The sequence below is a fragment of the Schistocerca serialis genome, unplaced genomic scaffold (assembly GCF_023864345.2).
Source record: "Schistocerca serialis cubense isolate TAMUIC-IGC-003099 unplaced genomic scaffold, iqSchSeri2.2 HiC_scaffold_1420, whole genome shotgun sequence".
Classification (NCBI taxonomy): domain Eukaryota; kingdom Metazoa; phylum Arthropoda; class Insecta; order Orthoptera; family Acrididae; genus Schistocerca; species Schistocerca serialis.
Window position 1 is genome coordinate 714,908 of NW_026047648.1, and position 21,759 is coordinate 736,666.

Sequence of the window (21,759 nt, forward strand, 5' to 3'; positions counted from 1 at the left end):
GCTTTACTTCTGCCAGTACCTCGGATCCTACCTTCCAAAGTTAACAGAAGCTCTCCTGCGAACCTTGCAGAATTAGCACTCCTGAAAGAAAGGATATTGCGGAGACATGGCATAGCTACAGCCTGGGGAATGTTTCCAGAATGAGATTTTCACTCTGCAGCGGAGTGTGCGCTGATATGAAACTTCCTGGCAGATTAAAACTGCGTGCCGGACCGAGACTCGAACTCGGGACATTTGCCTCTCGCGGGCAAGTGCTCTACCAACCGAGCCTCCCAAGCACAATTCACGCTCCATCCTCACAGCTTTACTTCTGCCAGTACCTCGTCTCCTACCTTCCAAAGTTAACAGAAGCTCTCCTGCGAAACTTGCAGAACTAGCACTCCTGAAAGAAAGGATATTCCGGAGACATTTCATAACTACAGCCTGGGGAATGTTTCCAGAATGAGATTTTCTCTCTGCAGCGGAGTGTGCGCTGATATGAAACTTCCTGGCAGATTAAAACTGCGTGCCGGACCGAGACTCGAAATCGGGACATTTGCCTCTCGCGGGCAAGTGTTCTACCAACCGAGCCACCCAAGCACAACTCACGCTCCATCCTCACAGCTTTACCTCTGCCAGTATCTCGTCTCCTACCTTCCAAAGTTAACAGAAGCTCTCCTGCGAAACTTGCAGAACTAGCACACCTGAAAGAAATTATATTGCGGATACATGGCATAGCCACAGCCTAGGGAATGTTTCCAGAATGAGATTTTCAGTCTGCAGCGGAGTGTGCGCTGATATGAAACTTCGTGTCAGATTAAAACTGCGTGCCGGACCGAGACTCGAACTCGGGACCTTTGCCTCTCGCGGCCAAGTGCTCTACCAACTGTGCCACCCAAGCACGACTCACGCCCCATCCTCACAGCTTCACTTTTGCCAGTACCTCTTCTCCTACCTCCCAAAGTTAACAGAAGCTCTCCTGCGAACCTTGCAGAACTAGCACTCCTGAAAGAAAGGATATTGCGGAGACTTGGCATAGCCACAGCCTGGGGAATGTTTCCAGAATGAGATTTTCACTCTGCAGCGGAGTGTCCGCTGATATGAAACTTCCTGTCAGATTAGAACTGGGTGCCGAACCGAGACTCGTACTCGGGACATTTGCCTCTCGCGGCCAAGTGCTCTACCAACTGTGCCACCCAAGCACGACTCACGCCCCATCCTCACAGCTTCACTTTTGCCAGTACATCTTCTCCTACCTCCCAAAGTTAACAGAAGCTCTCCTGCGAACCTTGCAGAACTAGCACTCCTGAAAGAAAGGATATTGCGGAGACTTGGCATAGCCACAGCCTGGGGAATGTTTCCAGAATGAGATTTTCAGTCTGCAGCGGAGTGTGCGCTGATATGAAACTTCGTGTCAGATTAAAACTGCGTGCCGGACCGAGACTCGAACTCGGGACCTTTGCCTCTCGCAGCCAAGTGCTCTACCAACTGTGCCACCCAAGCACGACTCACGCCCCATCCTCACAGCTTCACTTTTGCCAGTACCTCTTCTCCTACCTCCCAAAGTTAACAGAAGCTCTCCTGCGAACCTTGCAGAACTAGCACTCCTGAAAGAAAGGATATTGCGGAGACTTGGCATAGCCACAGCCTGGGGAATGTTTCCAGAATGAGATTTTCTCTCAGCAGCGGAGTGTGCGCTGATATGAAACTTCCTGGCAGATTAAAACTGCGTGCCGGACCGAGACTCGAACTCGGGACATTTGCCTCTCGCGGGCAAGTGCTCTACCAACCGAGCCTCCCAAGCACAATTCACGCTCCATCCTCACAGCTTTACTTCTGCCAGTACCTCGTCTCCTACCTTCCAAAGTTAACAGAACCTCTCCTGCGAACCTTGCAGAACTAGCACTCCTGAAAGAAAGGATATTGCGGATACATGGAATAGCTACAGCCTGGGGAATGTTTCCAGAATGAGATTTTCACTCTGCAGCGGAGTGTGCGCCGATATGAAACTTCCTGGCAGATTAAAACTGCGTGCCGGACCGAGACTCGAACTCGGGACATTTGCCTCTCGCGGGCAAGTGCTCCACCAACTGAGCCACCCAAGCACGACCCACGCCCCATCCTCACAGCTTTACCTCTGCCAGTACCTCGGATCCTACCTTCCAAAGTTAACAGAAGCTCTCCTGCGAACCTTGCAGAACTAGCACTCCTGAAAGAAAGGATATTGCGGAGACATGGCATAGCTACAGCCTGGGGAATGTTTCCAGAATGAGATTTACACCCTGCAGCGGAGTGCGCGCTGATATGAAACTTCCTGGCAGATTAAAACTGCGTGCCGGACCGAGACTCGAACAAGGGACATTTGCTTCTCGCGGGCAAGTGCTCTACCAACCGAGCTTCCCAAGCACAACTCACGCTCCATCCTCACAGCTTTACTTCTGCCAGTACCTCGTCTCCTACCTTCCAAAGTTAACAGAAGCTCTCCCGCGAACCTTGCAGAACTAGCACTCCTGAAAGAAAGGATATTGCGGAGACATGGCATAGCTACAGCCTGGGGAATGTTTCCAGAATGAGATTTTCACTCTGCAGCGGAGTATGCGCTGATATGAAACTTCCTGGCAGATTAAAACTGCGTGCCGGACCGAGACTCGAACTCGTGACATTTGCCTCTCCCGGGCAAGTGCTCAACCAACCGAGCCACCCAAGCACAACTCACGCTCCATCCTCACAGCTTTACCTCTGCCAGTACCTCGTCTCCTACCTTCCAAAGTTAACAGAAGCTCTCCTGCGAAACTTGCAGAACTAGCACACCTGAAAGAAATGATATTGCGGATACATGGCATAGCCACAGCCTGGGGAATGTTTCCAGAATGAGATTTTCACTCTGCAGCGGAGTGTCCGCTGATATGAAACTTCCTGTCAGATTAGAACTGGGTGCCGAACCGAGACTCGAACTCGCGGCCTTTGCCTCTCGGGGGCAAGTGCTCTACCAACCGAGCCACCCAAGCACAACTCACGCCCCATCCTCACAGCTTTACTTCTGCCAGTACCTCGTCTCCTACCTTCCAAAGCTAACAGAAGCTCTCCTGCGAACCTTGCAGAACTAGCACTCCTGAAAGAAAGGATATTGCGGAGACATGGCATAGCTACAGCCTGGGGAATGTTTCCAGAATGAGATTTTCACTCTGCAGCGGAGTGTGCGCTGATATGAAACTTCCTGGCAGATTAAAACTGCGTGCCGGACCGAGACTCGAACTCGGGACATTTGCCTCTCACGGGCAAGTGATCTACCAACCGAGCCACCCAAGCACAACTCACGCTCCATCCTCACAGCTTTACTTCTGCCATTACCTCGTCTCCGACCTTCCAAAGTTAACAGAAGCTCTCCTGCGAACCTTGCAGAACTAGCACTCCTGAAAGAAAGGATATTGCGGAGACATAGCATAGCCACAGCCTGGGGAATGTTTCCAGAATGAGATTTTCACTCTGCAGCGGAGTGTGCGCTGATATGAAACTTCCTGGCAGATTAAAACTGCGTGCCGGACCGAGACTCGAACTCGGGACATTTGCCTCTCGCGGGCAAGTGCTCTACATACCGAGCCACCCAAGCACAACTCACGCTCCATCCTCACAGCTTTACCTCTGCCAGTACCTCGACTCCTACCTTCCAAAGTTAACAGAAGCTCTCCTGCGAACCTTGCAGAACTAGCACTCCTGAAAGAAAGGATATTGCGGATACATGGCATAGCCACAGCCTGGGGAATGTTTCCAGAATGAGATTTTCACTCTGCAGCGGAGTGTCCGCTGATATGAAACTTCCTGTCAGATTAAAACTGCGTGCCGGACTGTGACTCGAACTCGGGACCTTTGCCTCTCGCGGCCAAGTGCTCTACCAACTGTGCCACCCAAGCACGACTCACGCCCCATCATCACAGCTTCACTTTTGCCAGTACCTCTTCTCCTACCTCCAAAAGTTAACAGAAGCTCTCCTGCGAACCTTGCATAACTAGCACTCCTGAAAGAAAGGATATTGCGGAGACATGGCATAGCCACAGCCTGGGGAATGTTTCCAGAATGAGATTTTCACTCTGCAGCGGAGTGTCCGCTGATATGAAACTTCCTGTCAGATTAGAACTGGGTGCCGAACCGAGACTCGAACTCGGGGCCTTTGCCTCTCGGGGGCAAGTGCTCTACCAACCGAGCCACCCAAGCAACCCTCACACCCCATCCTCACAGCTTTCCTTCTGCCAGTACCTCGTCTCGTACCTTCCAAAGTTAACAGAAGCTCTCCTGCGAACCTTGCAGAACTAGCACTCCTGAAAGAAAGGATATTGCGGAGACATGGCATAGCTACAGCCTGGGGAATGTTTCCAGAATGAGATTTTCACTCTGCAGCGGAGTGTGCGCTGATATGAAACTTCCTGGCAGATTAAAACTGCGTGCCGGACCGAGACTCGAACTCGGGACATTTGCCTCTCGCGGGCAAGTGCTCTACCAGCCGAGCCTCCCAAGCACAACTCACGCACCATCCTCACAGCTTTACTTCTGCCAGTACCTCGTCTCCTACCTTCCAAAGTTAACAGACGCACTCCTCCGAACCTTGCAGAACTAGCACTCCTGAAAGAAAGGATATTGCGGAGACATGGCATAGCTACAGCCTGGGGAATGTTTCCAGAGTGAGATTTTCACTCTGCAGCGGAGTGTGCGCTGATTTGAAACTTCCTGGCAGATTAAAACTGCGTGCCGGACCGAGACTCGAACTCGGGACATTTGCCTCTCGCGGGCAAGTGCTCTACCAACAGAGCCACCCAAGCACAACTCACGCTCCATCCTCACAGCTTTACCTCCGCCAGTACCTCGTCTCCTACCTTCCAAAGTTAACAGAAGCTCTCCTGCGAACCTTGCAGAACTAGCACTCCTGAAAGAAAGGATATTGCGGAGACATTTCATAGCTACAGCCTGGGGAATGTTTCCAGAATGAGATTTTCACTCTGCAGCGGAGTGTGCGCTGATATGAAACTTCGTGTCAGATTGAAACTGCGTGCCGGACCGAGACTCGAACTCGGGACATTTGCCTCTCGCGGGCAAGTGCTCCACCAACTGAGCCACCCAAGCACGACCCACGCCCCATCCTCACAGCTTTACTTCTGCCAGTACCTCGGATCCTACCTTCCAAAGTTAACAGAAGCTCTCCTGCGAACCTTGCAGAACTAGCACTCCTAATAGAAAGGATATTGCGGATACATGGCATAGCTACAGCCTGGGAAATGTTTCCAGAATGAGATTTTCACTCTGCAGCGGAGTGTGCGCTGATATGAAACTTCCTCTCAGATTAAAACTGCGTGCCGGACCGAGACTCGAACTCGGGACCTTTGCCTCTCGGGGGCAAGTGCTCTACCAACTGAGCCACCCAAGCACTCCTGAAAGAAAGGATATTGCGGAGACATGGCACAGCCACAGCCTGGGCAATGTTTCCAGAATGAGATTTTCACTCTGCAGCGGAGTGTGCGCTGATATGAAACTTCCTGGCAGATTAAAACTGCGTGCCGGACCGAGACTCGAACTCGGGACATTTGCTCTCGCGGGCAAGTGCTCTACCAACTGAGCCACCCAAGCACGACTCACGCTCCATCCTCACAGCTTTACTTCTGCCAGTACCTTGTCTCCTACCTTCCAAAGTTAACAGAAGCTCTCCTGCGAATCTTGCAGAACTGGCACTCCTGGAAGAAATGGTATTGCGGAGACATGGCATAGCTACAGCCTGGGGAATGTTTGCAGAATGAGATTTTCACTCTGCAGCGGAGTGTGCGTTGATATGAAAGTATCTGGCAGATTAAAACTGCGTGCCAGACCGAGATTCGAACTCGGGACATTTGCCTCTCACGGTTAAGTGCTTTGCCAACCGAGCCACCCAAGCACAACTCACGCTCCATCCTCACAGCTTTACTTCTGCCATTACCTCATCTCCTACCTTCCAAAGTTAACAGAAGCTCTCCTGCGAACCTTGCAGAACTAGCACTCCTGAAAGAAAGGATATTGCGGAGACATGGCATAGCTACAGCCTGGGGAATGTTTCCAGAATGAGATTTTCACTCTGCAGCGGAGTGTGCGCTGATATGAAACTTCCTGGCAGATTAAAACTGCGTGCCGGACCGAGACTCGAACTCGGGACATTTGCCTCTCGTGGGCAAGTGCTCTACCAACTGAGCCACCCAAGCCCAACTCACGCTCCATCCTCACAGCTTTACTTCTGCCAGTACCTCGTCTCCTACCTTCCAAAGTTAACAGAAGCTCTCCTGCGAAACTTGCAGAATTAGCACTCCTGAAAGGAAGGATATTGCGGAGACATGGCATAGCTACAGCCTGGGGAATGTTTCCAGAACGAGATTTTCACTCTGCAGCGGAGTGTGCGCTGATATGAAAGTTCCTGGCAGATTAAAACTGCGTGCCGGACCGAGACTCGAACTCGGGACCTTTGCCTCTCGCGGGCAAGGGCTCTATCAACTGTGCCCCCCAACCACGACTCACACCCCATCCTCACAGCTTTACTTTTGCCAGAACCTCGTGTCCTACCTTCCAAAGTTAACAGAAGCTCCCCTGCGAACCTTGCAGAACTAGCACTCCTGAAAGAAAGGATATTGCGGAGACATGGCATAGCCACAGCCTGGGGAATGTTTCCAGAATGTGATTTTCACTCTGCAGCGGAGTGTCCGCTGATATGAAACTTCCTGTCAGATTTGAACTGCGTGCCGAACCGAGACCCGAACTCGGGACCTTTGCCTCTCGGGGGCAAGTGCTCTACCAACTGAGCAACCCAAGCACGACTCACGCTCCATCCTCACAGCTTTACTTCTGCCAGTACCTCGTCTCCTACCTTCCAAAGTTAACAGAAGCTCTCCTGCGAACCTTGCAGAACTAGCACTCCTGAAAGAAAGGATATTGCGGAGACATGGCACAGCCACAGCCTGGGCAATGTTTCCAGAATGAGATTTCCACTCTGCAGCGGAATGTGCGCTGATATGAAACTTCCTGGCAGATTAAAACTGCGTGCCGGACCGAGACTCGAACTCGGGACATTTGCTCTCGCGGGCAAGTGCTCTACCAACTGAGCCACCCAAGCACGACTCACGCTCCATCCTCACAGCTTTACTTCTGCCATTACCTCGTCTCCTACCTTCCAAAGTTAACAGAAGCTCTCCTGCGAACCTTGCAGAACTAGCACTCCTGAAAGAAATGGTATTGCGGAGACATGGCATAGCTACAGCCTGGGGAATGTTTCCAGAATGAGATTTTCACTCTGCAGCGGAGTGTGCGCTGATATGAAACTTCCTGGCAGATTAAAACTGCGTGCCGGACCGAGACTCGAACTCGGGACATTTGCCTCTCGCGGGCAAGTGCTCTACCAACCGAGCCACCCAAGCACAACTCACGCCCCATGCTCACAGCTTTATTTCTGCCAGTACATCGTCTCCTACCTTCCAAAGTTAACAGAAGCTCTCCTGCGAACCTTGCAGAACTAGCACTCCTGAAAGAAAGGATATTGCGGAGACATGGCATAGCCACAGCCTGGGCAATGTTTCCAGAGTGAGATTTTCACTCTGCAGCGGAGTGTGCGCTGATATGAAACTTCCTGGCAGATTAAAACTGCGTGCCGGACCGAGACTCGAACTCGGGACATTTGCCTCTCGCGGGCAAGTGCTCTACCAACCGAGCCACCCAAGCACAACTCACGCCCCATGCTCACAGCTTTATTTCTGCCAGTACCTTGTCTCCTACCTTCCAAAGTTAACAGAAGCCCTCCTGCGAACCTTGCAGAACTAGCATTCCTTAAAGAAAGGTTATTGCGGAGACATGGCATAACTACAGCCTGGGGAATGTTTCCAGAATGAGATTTTCACTCTGCAGCGGAGTGTGCGCTGATATGAAACTTCCTGGCAGATTAAAACTGCGTGCTGGACCGAGACTTGAACTCGGGACCTTTGCCTCTCGCGGGCAAGTGCTCTACCAACCGAGCCACCCAAGCCCAACTCACGCTCCATCCTCACAGCTTTACTTCTGCCAGTACCTCGTCTCCTACCTTCCAAAGTTAACAGAAGCTCTCCTGCGAACCTTGCAGAACTAGCACTCCTGAAAGAAAGGATATTGCTGAGACAGGGCATAGCTACAGCCTGGGGAATGTTTCCAGAATGAGATTTTCACTCTGCAGCGGAGTGTGCGCTGATATGAAACCTCCTGGCAGATTAAAACTGCGTGCCGGACCGAGACTCGAACTCGGGACCTTTGCCTCTCGGGGGCAAGTGCTCTACCAACTGAGCCACGCAAGCACAACTCACGCTCCATCCTCACAGCTTTACTTCTGCCAGTACCTCGTCTCCTACCTTCCAAAGTTAACAGAAGCTCTCCTGCGAACCTTGCAGAACTAGCACTCCTGAAAGAAATGATATTGCGGAGACATGGCATAGCCACAGCCTGGGGAATGTTTCCAGAATGAGATTTTCACTCTGCAGGAGAATGTGCGCTGATATGAAACTTCCTGGCAGATTAATACTGTGTGCCGGACCGAGACTCGAACTCGGGACCTTTGCCTCTCGCGGGCAAGTGCTCTACCAACCGAGCCACCCAAGCACGACTCACGCTCCATCCTCACAGCTTTACTTCTGCCAGTACCTCGTCTCCTACCTTCCAAAGTTAACAGAAGCCCTCCTGCGAACCTTGCAGATCTAGCACTCCTGAAAGAAAGGATATTGCGGAGACATGGCATAGCTACAGCCTGGGGAATGTTTCCAGAATGAGATTTTCACTCTGCAGCGGAGTGTGCGCTGATATGAAACTTCCTGGCAGATTAAAACTGCGTGCCGGACCGAGACTCGAACTCGGGACATTTGCCTCTCTCGGGCAAGTGCTCTACCAACCGAGCCACCCAAGCACAACTCACGCCCCATGCTCACAGCTTTATTTCTGCCAGTACATCGTCTCCTACCTTCCAAAGTTAACAGAAGCTCTCCTGCGAACCTTGCAGAACTAGCACTCCTGAAAGAAAGGATATTGCGGAGACATGGCATAGCCACAGCCTGGGCAATGTTTCCAGAGTGAGATTTTCACTCTGCAGCGGAGTGTGCGCTGATATGAAACTTCCTGGCAGATTAAAACTGCGTGCCGGACCGAGACTCGAACTCGGGACATTTGCCTCTCGCGGGCAAGTGCTCTACCAACCGAGCCACCCAAGCACAACTCACGCCCCATGCTCACAGCTTTATTTCTGCCAGTACCTTGTCTCCTACCTTCCAAAGTTAACAGAAGCCCTCCTGCGAACCTTGCAGAACTAGCATTCCTTAAAGAAAGGTTATTGCGGAGACATGGCATAACTACAGCCTGGGGAATGTTTCCAGAATGAGATTTTCACTCTGCAGCGGAGTGTGCGCTGATATGAAACTTCCTGGCAGATTAAAACTGCGTGCTGGACCGAGACTTGAACTCGGGACCTTTGCCTCTCGCGGGCAAGTGCTCTACCAACCGAGCCACCCAAGCCCAACTCACGCTCCATCCTCACAGCTTTACTTCTGCCAGTACCTCGTCTCCTACCTTCCAAAGTTAACAGAAGCTCTCCTGCGAACCTTGCAGAACTAGCACTCCTGAAAGAAAGGATATTGCTGAGACAGGGCATAGCTACAGCCTGGGGAATGTTTCCAGAATGAGATTTTCACTCTGCAGCGGAGTGTGCGCTGATATGAAACCTCCTGGCAGATTAAAACTGCGTGCCGGACCGAGACTCGAACTCGGGACCTTTGCCTCTCGGGGGCAAGTGCTCTACCAACTGAGCCACGCAAGCACAACTCACGCTCCATCCTCACAGCTTTACTTCTGCCAGTACCTCGTCTCCTACCTTCCAAAGTTAACAGAAGCTCTCCTGCGAACCTTGCAGAACTAGCACTCCTGAAAGAAATGATATTGCGGAGACATGGCATAGCCACAGCCTGGGGAATGTTTCCAGAATGAGATTTTCACTCTGCAGGAGAATGTGCGCTGATATGAAACTTCCTGGCAGATTAATACTGTGTGCCGGACCGAGACTCGAACTCGGGACCTTTGCCTCTCGCGGGCAAGTGCTCTACCAACCGAGCCACCCAAGCACGACTCACGCTCCATCCTCACAGCTTTACTTCTGCCAGTACCTCGTCTCCTACCTTCCAAAGTTAACAGAAGCCCTCCTGCGAACCTTGCAGATCTAGCACTCCTGAAAGAAAGGATATTGCGGAGACATGGCATAGCTACAGCCTGGGGAATGTTTCCAGAATGAGATTTTCACTCTGCAGCGGAGTGTGCGCTGATATGAAACTTCCTGGCAGATTAAAACTGCGTGCCGGACCGAGACTCGAACTCGGGACCTTTGCCTCTCGGGGGCAAGTGCTCTACCAACTGAGCCACGCAAGCACAACTCACGCTCCATCCTCACAGCTTTACTTCTGCCAGTACCTCGTCTCCTACCTTCCAAAGTTAACAGAAGCTCTCCTGCGAACCTTGCAGAACTAGCACTCCTGAAAGAAATGATATTGCGGAGACATGGCATAGCCACAGCCTGGGGAATGTTACAAGAATGAGATTCTCACTCTGCAGCGGAGTGTGCGCTGATATGAATCATCCTGGCAGATTAAAACTGCGTGCCGGCCCTTTGCCTCTTTGAAACATGCCCGTAGGAGACAGGTAGCATGGAAAAATTTGTTTTATATCTTCAGTATCTGCCACATTGTATTCAGTAATACTTTAAAAAATACAGTACAATAAAAACTTCTTTTTATTTAAAGGGGGCAAGAAGTATAAAATAATTTCATCCAGTCCCAGACATATAGCCATGAAAAATTGTAATTGTGAAACTTTGATAGCTATAGAAACGCTTGCAATACTTCAAAAAATGAGAAACGTGGTGTACATCCAGTAGATAAGTGATGCATGAATAGTTCCCCTCTTTGCTATTAACTTAAGCAAGCAATTATTCCATAATATACTAGTCTGCAGAAATACACTAAAGATGTCTGCATTATTAATTTGTCAGGATATGTATATATCTGCAAATATTTTAGACACTCATTAAAATCCAGTGGTTTTGCTGAATAAGAACTTATACTATCATAGGCTTCAAATAAATTTCCCATTTCCATTAACAATTTCTTGCACATCACTTGTTCAGCCTGAGCTGTGTCAATAAATATTTTGATTCGGGGTCCTCTTGTCTCCCTGCGCACAAGTTGCTAAATTCACTACCAGAATCAGATTCAAACACCCAAATAATGGTTCTAGCACTTTTTACCTGTCATAATCTTCTAAGAAAAGTGCATTAAAATCCTCACAAACTAATGACTGATTCAACTTGTTTGGCAGAAAGCTCAACAATTCGTCTAGATTTCTCCTAAATCACTGATAGTCTGCTAGACCCCTGAGGAGTGTTATAATTAGAAGTGTATATTTTTGCTTTTGTGTTAACATCCCTCCCTTTTCCAAGTAAACTGTACACACACATGATGCTAGCCTGTAATCCCTTATATTTAATTTCTCCATCACTGAGAGTACATGGTGCTGAGAGAGGCAAAAAAGACACATCCGAAAATCATACACCTTCCTGACATAAGAAAAGCTCATCTACCTATTCATTCAGCATCCTAATGTTTTAACAAACTAATTTATATTTTCTGGTAACTATTCCATATTTGATGGTTCTACGCAGTTCTAATTCCTATCAAAGCTGTCTGTCTGTAACCTGATTCTAGCCAAAAGTTGTCGCCTCACGCATCCTGCCAGATGCTCATCTAGTATCTCTCCCTAGCCACCCTATTCAGATGCAAGGCGATAGTCAGCATGTCCACATCTGCAGGTTGGAGCGACAGTAACAGCACACGTGTGAGACATTGTTCCAACAGACGGCAGTTCACTCGGCACCCCCATTACACGGCTGACAGCGGTGTTAACTCGCGGCCGGTCGTGGTGCTGCAATACTTCCACACTAGAGTGCACTGTTACTGCTTGTATTTTCTCCAGGCCAGCTTCCGTACTCTGCTCTAACTTGACAGTACTATTTAAGTGAAACGAGTCCAAAACTCATTCTAGACTTTGTGTTGCTTTCTCTGTGGCTTTGTGCATCTGTATAAGTTTTGTTATTTGATGGACTGTAACAGTTGTTGAAATTTTCAGGCAGAATAGATGTACACAAGTTTGGTGGACCAAAGGCTGCAGTTGGACTCTTTACTGATGATGAGAAATGGAAAATAAGAGACAAACGAGGGAAGAACAAACACCTGTTTGGAATTCTATGAGGGTCAGCCAGCATGCGGGTTTTCTTGCCTTCGATCAGCCTGACTGCTTTTCGTACCTGCATTACTGCTGCTTAAATATTGTGGTCGTCACTCCTTAGACCGATTTCATCACATCTCCAATCTAGTCCATCATGTGCGAGCTTCTTAATCTCCGAATTACTACTGCAACCTACGTCCATTTGAACTCACCTACAGTATTCGAGGCTTTGTCTCTCTCTAAAATTTTTACTGCCAACACATCCCAATTCACCGTTACTTTTTATCTCTCAATGTTTCATGTTAACGTGACTGCACTTATAGGCAGGGGGTGCCATAAATTTCTATCGTCCCAGATTATGTACCTGTTTATCTATCATGATCTTCTCCATTATCATTATGTATCATGATCTTCTCCATTACTGTCATTGGAGAACTTCGTGGGTCAGCAAGTGATAAACTGTTTATGATAGCGTAGAAGTTCCACGGCCATAATACATTGTTTTTATTTTGTTACTTGATGTTCCAGTCTTTGTGATTAATTTTGGGATCCGCCACATTATCCATCTGGAATGATGCATCGCCACTGGTCGCAGTTGGCAAAACTAGTCACAAACGTGAAATTGGTAAAATAAAACGATAGAGTGTATGTGTGGGACGTTGTTCAAAAACATTTCCTCTTAATTGGTGGTTCAGTCTACCCACCTAATCTTTAGCTTTCTTCTGCAGCACGACATTTAAACAGCTTCTATTCTCCTCTTGTCTATGCTGTTTATTGCTCACGATTCAGTTCCATATAAGGCTACAGTCCAGACAAATATTTCAGGCATCAGGTTGATTTATTTGTATTAATAGAGGTGTACATTGTCAAGATTTTAGGGTAACCTGAGCACTGTGTGTAAATAAACAAACCACTGTTTAGAAAACGGCTGTTTGGAGGTCACTAAGACTGGAACATAAATCCAAATATGTAAATAAAATAACTAAAGTGTAGTACCTCCAGTGGTCACGGTCTCCTTTCTGTGCCATATACGTCACAATTAACTAGCAATGAGTTACCTAATTGTTCAGCACCCGACATAAAGGTATTAAGTTCACAGTTGAGGACAAAGTAGGCACCATTGTAAACTTACTAGACCTGACCATTACAATAACAAGTAGTAGACATAAAATTGAAATTTATTGGAAGTCTACAACAGCATACCGCCATCCACAACTCCTCTTGTCATCCCACAGCCCCAAAATGGCAGCATTCTGGTATGTTGTCAAGAGGAACAGCAACGCAACTACAACACTCTGAAGATAAATGTAAACAAGAGATTGAAATAAACACCAGTGTAGCAGAATCCCTGAAAAACACAAATAGTTGCAAAAGAATCACAGCACACAAAACAAACATAAAATAAGACCACCTATACCGTACCATTTGTGGGTAGTATTTCATATCAGATTGCCAATGTCGTGATACGTAAAGGCATAAACATGTATTTTGTCTCATGTAACGTGATTGGGCAGAAAATTGTACATCCTTGAACAACTGCTGATGTACAAATGTCAAAGAAAACAGACTGATTCCATCCTAATTGACAACATATACCAAAGCGTTTGTCATCTCTGGTCTTAACAGCAGCGTGCACCATTAGATTTGCAATGCACATTTCCAGTATCTGTCCGTCTCTGTCTCCCCCCCCCCTCCCCTGTCTACCTGCCATCACCACTGGTCCACATGCATCCTTCCTCAAAAACAGTCCACTGTGACGCAGATAGCTCCGACGCCCCACCTCCTGCTGACTTTCATTTTTGCAATTGACAGTGGTGGACCCCGAGATCACAGTGAGGGCAGTTGTGTGGAAGCCAAGTCGAAATCCTGACACGCAGATCCAAAGAGCCCATTGAATTCGCCACAATTCTGGCTCTATATTCCTCATTCGCATCTTTTCTGAAGACCCCTCAACCGTAGATCGCCACCTTCAGAATGCGGTGCTCATCTGTTACCAGAACACAAAGTAGAGCCTTCCTGATACCTAGTCAGAGACTGTCATTACCACAGATTCATCATCTACAATGATCATTTAACTCCCACCTGCAAAAACCCTCCCACTTGCCCTATTGGGTAGGGAATTGTAGGACGCCCCTAGATAGGTCAGGGGTGCTCTACACAAAGGAAGCAGCTACTCGGGTAGCAGAGTAATTGCGGCGTGCACAGGGGTTTTTTTTAGGATAGGCAGCAGTGCGAGGTGTCCCGACGAACACTCACCAGTCGACGTGCGGGCAGGGAAATCGGGACGCGCTCACTTTAAATACACTCCAGCTATCAAGATATTAGCAGTAAAATTTCAGAGCGTTGGGAATAAAGTTCCCGAATTTACTGCCCTCCAGGAAGCGTGTGGCGCGCAAATTATTCTCGGGACTGAGACCTGGCTGAACCCTGAGATAAGAAGTTCTGAAATATTTAGTGAGGGTCGGAATGTGTATCGGAAAGACAGATTAGACACCGTAGGAGGTGGTGTCTTCATTGCAGTTGACAAAAATATTGTGTCTACTGAGATCGAAGTAGAGTGTGATTGTGAAGTTATCTGGACACGTTTAACAAATCAAGGAGAAATAAAGTTAATTGTTGGGTGTTATTACCGGCCACGAGGTTCCACCGTGACAGTTCTAGAATCATTCAGAGAGAGTCTACACTCTGTATCGCAGAAGTACCCGGATCGTGCTATATTAGTCGGAGGCGACTTCAACCTATCTAGTATTGACTGGGATGTCTATGGATTCATTACAGGTGGTACAGACAAGCTGTGGTGTGAATTACTTTTGAACACATTGTCCGAAAACTGTCTTGAGCAGCTAAGTCGACAGCCAATGCGTAATGGAAATATTTTAGATCTGGTAGCCACGAACAGACCAGACATCATCGACGGTGTCAGTGTTGAGACAGGGGTTAGTGATCGTGATGTTGTCATTACGACTATGGTTAGGAATATTAAAAAGTCGGTCAAGAAGGCTAGGAGAGTATTCTTACTAGAAAGTGTGGATAAGCAGTTGTTAGCATCCCACTTAGTAAATGAATCGACTTCATTTACTTCCGGTACGATGGACGTGGAAGAATTATGGGCAAATTTTAAACACATTGTACATCACACATTGGACAAATATGTGCTGAAAAAGTGGGTTACGGGCGGAAAAGACCCACCTTGGTTTAACAGTGCAATTGGGAGAATGCTCAGGAAGCAAAGACAGTTGCACTTGCGGTACAAGAAAGATCGGGAGAATGATGACAGGCGAAAATTAGTGGAGATTCGTGTTGCTGTAAAAAGAGCGATGCGCAAAGCATACAACCACTACCACCGTCGTACCTTAGCAAAAGATCTTGCTGAAAACCCAAGGAAATTCTGGTCTTACGTAAAATCGCATTGGCTCCTTACTTAGCTTGCATTTATCGCGAATCTCTTGCCCAACGTAAAGTCCCGAGCGACTGGAAAAAAGCGCAGGTGAGGCCTGTATATAAGGAGGGCAGAAGGACGGATCCTCAAAATTACAGACCAATATCCTTAACATTAGTTTGTTGCAGGATTCTCGAACATATTCTCAGTTCGAATATACTGAATTTGCTGTCCATGCATCAGCACGGCTTTAGAAAGCATCGCTCCTGCGAAACGCAACTCGCCCTTTTTTCACACGATATCTTGTGAACCCTGGATGAAGGGTATCAGACAGATGCCATATTCCTTGACTTCCGGAAAGCGTTTGACTCGGTGCCCCACTGCAGACTCCTAACTAAGGTACGAGCATATGGGACTGGTTCCCAAATATGAGAGTGGCTCGAAGACTTCTAAAGTAATAGAACCCAGTACGTTGTCCTCGATGGTGAGTGTTCATGGGAGGTGAGGGTATCATCTGGAGTGCCCCAGGGAAGTGTGGTAGGTCCGCTGTTGTTTTCTGTCTACGTAAATGATCTTTTGGATAGGGTGGATAGCCATGTGCGGCTGTTTGCTGATGATGCTGTGCTGTACGGGAAGGTGTCGTCGTTGAGTGACTGTCCGAGAATACGAGATGATTTGGACAGGATTTGTGATTGGTGTAAAGAATGGCAGCTAACTCTAAATATAGATAAATGTAAATTAACGCAGACGAATAGGAAAAAGAATCCCGTAATGTTTGAAAACTCCATTAGTAGTGTAGCGCTTGACACAGTCACGTCGATTAAATATTGGGCGTAACATTGCAGAGCGATATGAAGTGGGACAAGCATGTAATGGCAGTTGTGGGGAAGGCGGATAGTCGTCTTCGGTTCATTGGTAGAATTTTGGGAAGATGTGGTTCATCTGTAAAGGGGACCGCTTATAAAACACTAATACGACCTATTCTCGAGCACTGCTCGAGCGTTTGGGATCCCTATCAGGTCGGATTGGGGGAGGACATAGAAGCAATTCAGAGGCGGGCTGCTGGATTTGTTACTGGTACGTTTGATCACCACGCGAGTGTTACGGGAATGCTTCAGGAACTCGAGTGGGAGTCTCTGGAGGAAAGGAGGCGCTCTTTTCGTGAATCGCTACTGAGGAAATTTAGTGAACCAGCATTTGAGGCTGACTGCAGTACAATTTTACTGCCGCCAACTTATATTTTGCGGAAAGACCACAGAGATAAGATAAGAGAGATTAGGGCTCGTACAGAGGCATATAGGCAGTCATTTTTCCCTCGTTCTGTTTGGGAGTGGAACAGGGAGAGAAGATGGTAGTTGTGGTACGAGGTACCCTCCGCCACGCACCGTATGGTGGATTGCGGAGTATGTATGTAGATGTAGAACATAATAGTGCTTATTAGTCATTATTTTTGTACATACAGCATTCTCTTTTATTTGCTGTTACACTTGCCAGTAGCAACGGTAGCCTCGTTAACAGTAACAACAATTCGTTGTCGGTGGCTACAGAGATGACAACTGAATTTTATACAGTAACTCTGTGTAATGATGTTGCTCATGTATCATACACTTTACTAAATGTAGGAGATTCGTTTTGAGCTCCACAGTAATCACCAATCAATTCAGACCTTCTTCTGTGGAGCTGTAATAAGAACGTGGCTGTGAAAAGTGAACCAGCTACACATCCCTCTAAGAGTCAAGCGGCAACTAACAAATTAACTGAACTGCCTTTCAAAATCTGCACTGAAACCCAGAGCAGTGGTGCATGTACACACAAAGCACACAGCTGTGTTTTATTTCACTTGTGCATTCCTAAAATCCGGTTCCCATAGAGTTACTCAGATCTACAAATAATGCAGCGTTTCTGGACACGTGTGGCATACAGCACTTCACCGTGCACTAATACAAGAGAGTGTAACCTGATAGTTGTACCCATAAATGTACACCATGTCACACAGTCTTCTGGCGGGCCACATATGTTGTGATTTGGTAGTACAGAGGTGGTGTTGTTGTGATCTTCAGTCCAAAGACTGGTTCGATGCAACTCTCCGTGCTACTCCATCCTGTGCAAACCTTTTCATCTCAGAGTAACTGCTGCAACCGACATCCTCCTGCATTCATCTCTTGGTCTCAATCTACAATTTTTACCCTCCACGCTTCCCTCCAGTACTAAGTAGGTGATCGTCGATCCCTCAGAATGTTCCTACCGACTTACTTCTTCTAGCCAAGTTGTGCCACAATGCTACAGCCCTGTCTCACTCCCTTCTCAATCACTGCTGCCCTTTCATGCCCCTCGACTCCTATAACTGCCATCTGGTTTCTGTACAAATTGTAAATAGCCTTTCGCTCCCTGTATTTATCACGAGAATTTGAAAGAGCTTGTTCCAGTCAACATTGTCAAAAGCTCTCTGTGCCTACAAATGTTGTAAATGTAGGTTTACCGTTCCTTAACCTAGCTTCTAAGGTAAGTAGTGGGGTCAGAATTGACTCGCGTGTTCCTACATTTGAACAGAACCCAAACTGATCTTCCTGAGGCCATCTTCTACCAGTTTTTTCATTTGTCTGTTTTGCAATGGTGACTTATTAAAACGATAGTTTGGTGGTTCACACACCTGTCAGCACCTCCTTTCTATGGATATGGAGTTGTTATATTCTTCTTGAAGTCCGAGGATACTTCGCCTGTCTCATACGTCTTGCTCGCCAGATGGTAGAGTTTTGTAAGGGCTGGCTCTCCCAAGGGTATCAGTAGCTCTAACGGAATGATGTCTACTTGCGGTGCCTTGTTTCTACTTAGGTGTTTCAGTGCTCTCACCAATTCTTCACACAGTGTCATATCTCCTACCTCATCTTCATCTACGTCCTCTTCCATTTCCATAATAATGTCCCCGAGTACATCGCCCTTGTATTGACCCTCTATATACTCCTTCCACCTTTCTGTTTTCCTTTCTTTGCTTAGAACTGGGTTTCCATCTGAGATCTTGATATTCATACAAGTGGTTCTCCTTTCACCAAAGGTCTCTTTAATTTTCCTGTAGGCAGTATCTATCTTACCCCTAGTGAGATAAGCCTCTACATCCTTACATTTGTCCTCTAGCCATCCCTGCTTAGCCATTTTGCACTTCCTGTCGATCTCATTTTTGAGACTTTTGTATTCCCTTTTGCCTGCTTCATTTACTGCGTTTTTATATTTTCTCCTTTCATCAATTAAATTCAATATTTCTTCTGTTACCCAAGGATTTCTACTAGCCCTCGTCTTTTTTTACCTACTTGATCCTCTCCTGCCTTCACTATTTCATCCCTCTAAGCTACCCATTCTCCTTCTACTGTATTCCATTCCCCTTTTATTGTCCTCTAATGCTCTCTCTGAAACACTCTACAACCTCTGATTTTTTCAGATTATCCAGCTCCCAACTCCTGAAATTCCTACCATTTTGTAATTTCTTCATTTTTAATATATAGTCCATAACCAGTAAATTGTGTACAGAGTCCACATCTGCCCTTGGAATATGTCATAGAACTTAAAACCTGTTTCCCAAATCTGTCTTACCACCATACAGGGTGTTACAAAAACGTTCCTCACACACAAATAAAGAAAATATGTTATGTGGACATGTGTCCGGAAACGCTTACTTTCCATGTTAGAGCTCATTTTATTACTTCTCTTCAAATCACATTAATCGTGGAATGGAAACACACAGCAACAGAACGTACCAGCGTGACTTCAAACACTTTGTCACAGGAAATGTTCAAAATGTCCTCCGTTAGCGAGGATACACGCATCCACCCTCCGTCGCACGGAATCCCTGATGCGCTGATGCAGCCCTGGAGAATGGCGTATTGTATCACAGCCGTCCACAATACGAGCACAAAGAGTCTACATTTGGTACCGGGGTTGCGTATACAAGAGCTTTCAAATGCCCCCATAAATGAAAGTCGAGAGGGTTGAGGTCAGTAGAGCGAGCAGGCCATGGAATTGGTCCGCCTCTACCAATCCATCGGTCACCGAATCTGTCGTCGAGAAGCGTACGAACACTTGGACTGAAATGTGCAGGAGCTCCATCGTGCACGAACCACATGTTGTGTCGTACTTGTAAAGGCACATGTTCTAGCAGCACAGGGAGAGTATCCCGTATGAAATCATAACTGCTCCATTGAGCGTAGGTGGAAGAACGTGGGGCCCAATCGAGACATCACCGACAATGCCTGCCCAAACGTTCACAGAAAATCTGTGTCGATGACACAATTGCACAATTGCGTGCGGATTCTCGTCAGCCCGTACCTGTTGACTGTGAAAATTTACAATTTGATGACGTCGGAATGATGCCTCACCCGTAAAGAGAACATTTGCACTGAAATGAGGATTGACACATTGTCGGATGAACCATTCGCAGAAATGTACCCGTGGAGGGCAATCAGCTGCCGATAGTGCCTGCACACGCTGTACACGGTACGGAAACAACTGGTTCTCCCGTAGCACTGTCCGTACAGTGACGTGGTCAACGTTACCTTGTACAGCAGCAACTTCTCTGACGCTGACATTAGGGTTATCATCAACCGCACGAAGAATTGCCTCGTCCGTTGCAGGTGTCCTCATCGTTTTAGGTCTTCCCCAGTCGCGAATCGTAGGCTGGAATGTTCCGTGCTCCCTAAGACGCCGATCGATTGCTTCGAACGTCTTCCTGTCGGGACACCTTCGTCCTGGAAATCTGTCTCGATACAAACGTACCGCGCCACGGCTATTGCCCCGTGCTAATCCGTACATCAAATGGGCATCTGCCAACTCCGCATTTGTAAACATTGCACTGACTGCAAAACCACGTTCGTGATGAACACTAACCTGTTGATGCTACGTACTGATGTGCTCGATGCTAGTACTGTAGAGCAATGAGTCGCATGTCAACACAAGCACCGAAGTCAACATTACCTTCCTTCGTTTGGGCCAACTGGCGGTGAATCGAGGAATTACAGTGCATACTGACGAAACTAAAATGAGCTCTAACATGGAAATTAAGCGTTTCCGGGCACATGTCCATATAAAATCTTTTCTTTATTTGTGTGTGAGGAATGTTTCCTGAAACTTTGGTCGTACCTTTTTGTAATGCCCTGTATAATCAATCTGAAATCTCTTGGTGTCTCCAGGTCTCTTCCACAGATACAACCTTCTTTCATGATTCTTAAACCTCCATATTCACCTACTACTTTTCCTTCTCCTCCTTTTCCTACTACTGAATTCCAGTCCCCAATGAGTATTATATTTTTTTCTCCCTTAACTATGTGAATAATTTCTTTTATCTCATTATATATTTCTTCAATGCATCATGTGCAGAGCAAGTTTGCATATTAACCTGTACTACTGTGCAAAAGCTTTCACCCTGCTGTTTGTAGTAGCTTATCCGCATTCCTAATTTTCATTCATTATTAAAGCTACCCCTGCATTACCCCTGTCTGATTCTGTATTTATGACCCTGTGTTCACCTGACCAGAAGTTCAGTTTCTCCTGCCAATCAACTAACTAGTTTCCATTATATCTAACGTTAACCTATCCATTTCCATTTTTAAATTTTCCAACCTATCTGCCCAGTTAAGGGGTCTGACATTCAACGCTCCAATCCATAAAACTCCTGTTCTGTTTCTCCTGATAATGATGTTCTCCTGAGCAGTCGCTGATCGGAAATCCAATTGAGGAAGTATTATACCTCTGTAGTGTTTTACCCGAGAGGGTGTCATCATTATTTAACCATACAGCAAAGCTGTATGCCCCCAGGAAAACTTATGGCTGTAGTTTCCCCTTGCTTTCAGCTGTTTGCAGTACAAGCACAGAAAGACCATTTTGCGTGATGTTACAAGGCCAGTTCAGTCAATTGCCCAGACTGTTGCCCATTGCAACTACTGAAAAGGCTACTGCTCTTCTTCAGGAACCACACGTTTGTCTGACCTCTCAACAGATACCCCTCTGTTGTGGGTGTGCACCTACAGTATGGTTATCTGCATCTGTATCATGCAAGCCTTCCCATTAACGTCAAGGTCAAAGGTTGGGGGGAGGGGGGGGGGGTAGTAGTGCAGAGCTACATAATTACAATA

General features: G+C 47.2%; 1 non-coding gene across 1 annotated transcript; it reads right to left on the reverse strand.

Annotated features, from left to right (window-relative positions):
• Positions 1–5,318: 5,318 nt before the first annotated feature.
• On the reverse strand, positions 5,319–5,395 carry Trnas-cga (transfer RNA serine (anticodon CGA)). Its single transcript has one exon. It is a non-coding gene; the product is annotated as a tRNA-Ser (tRNA).
• Positions 5,396–21,759: the final 16,364 nt, after the last annotated feature.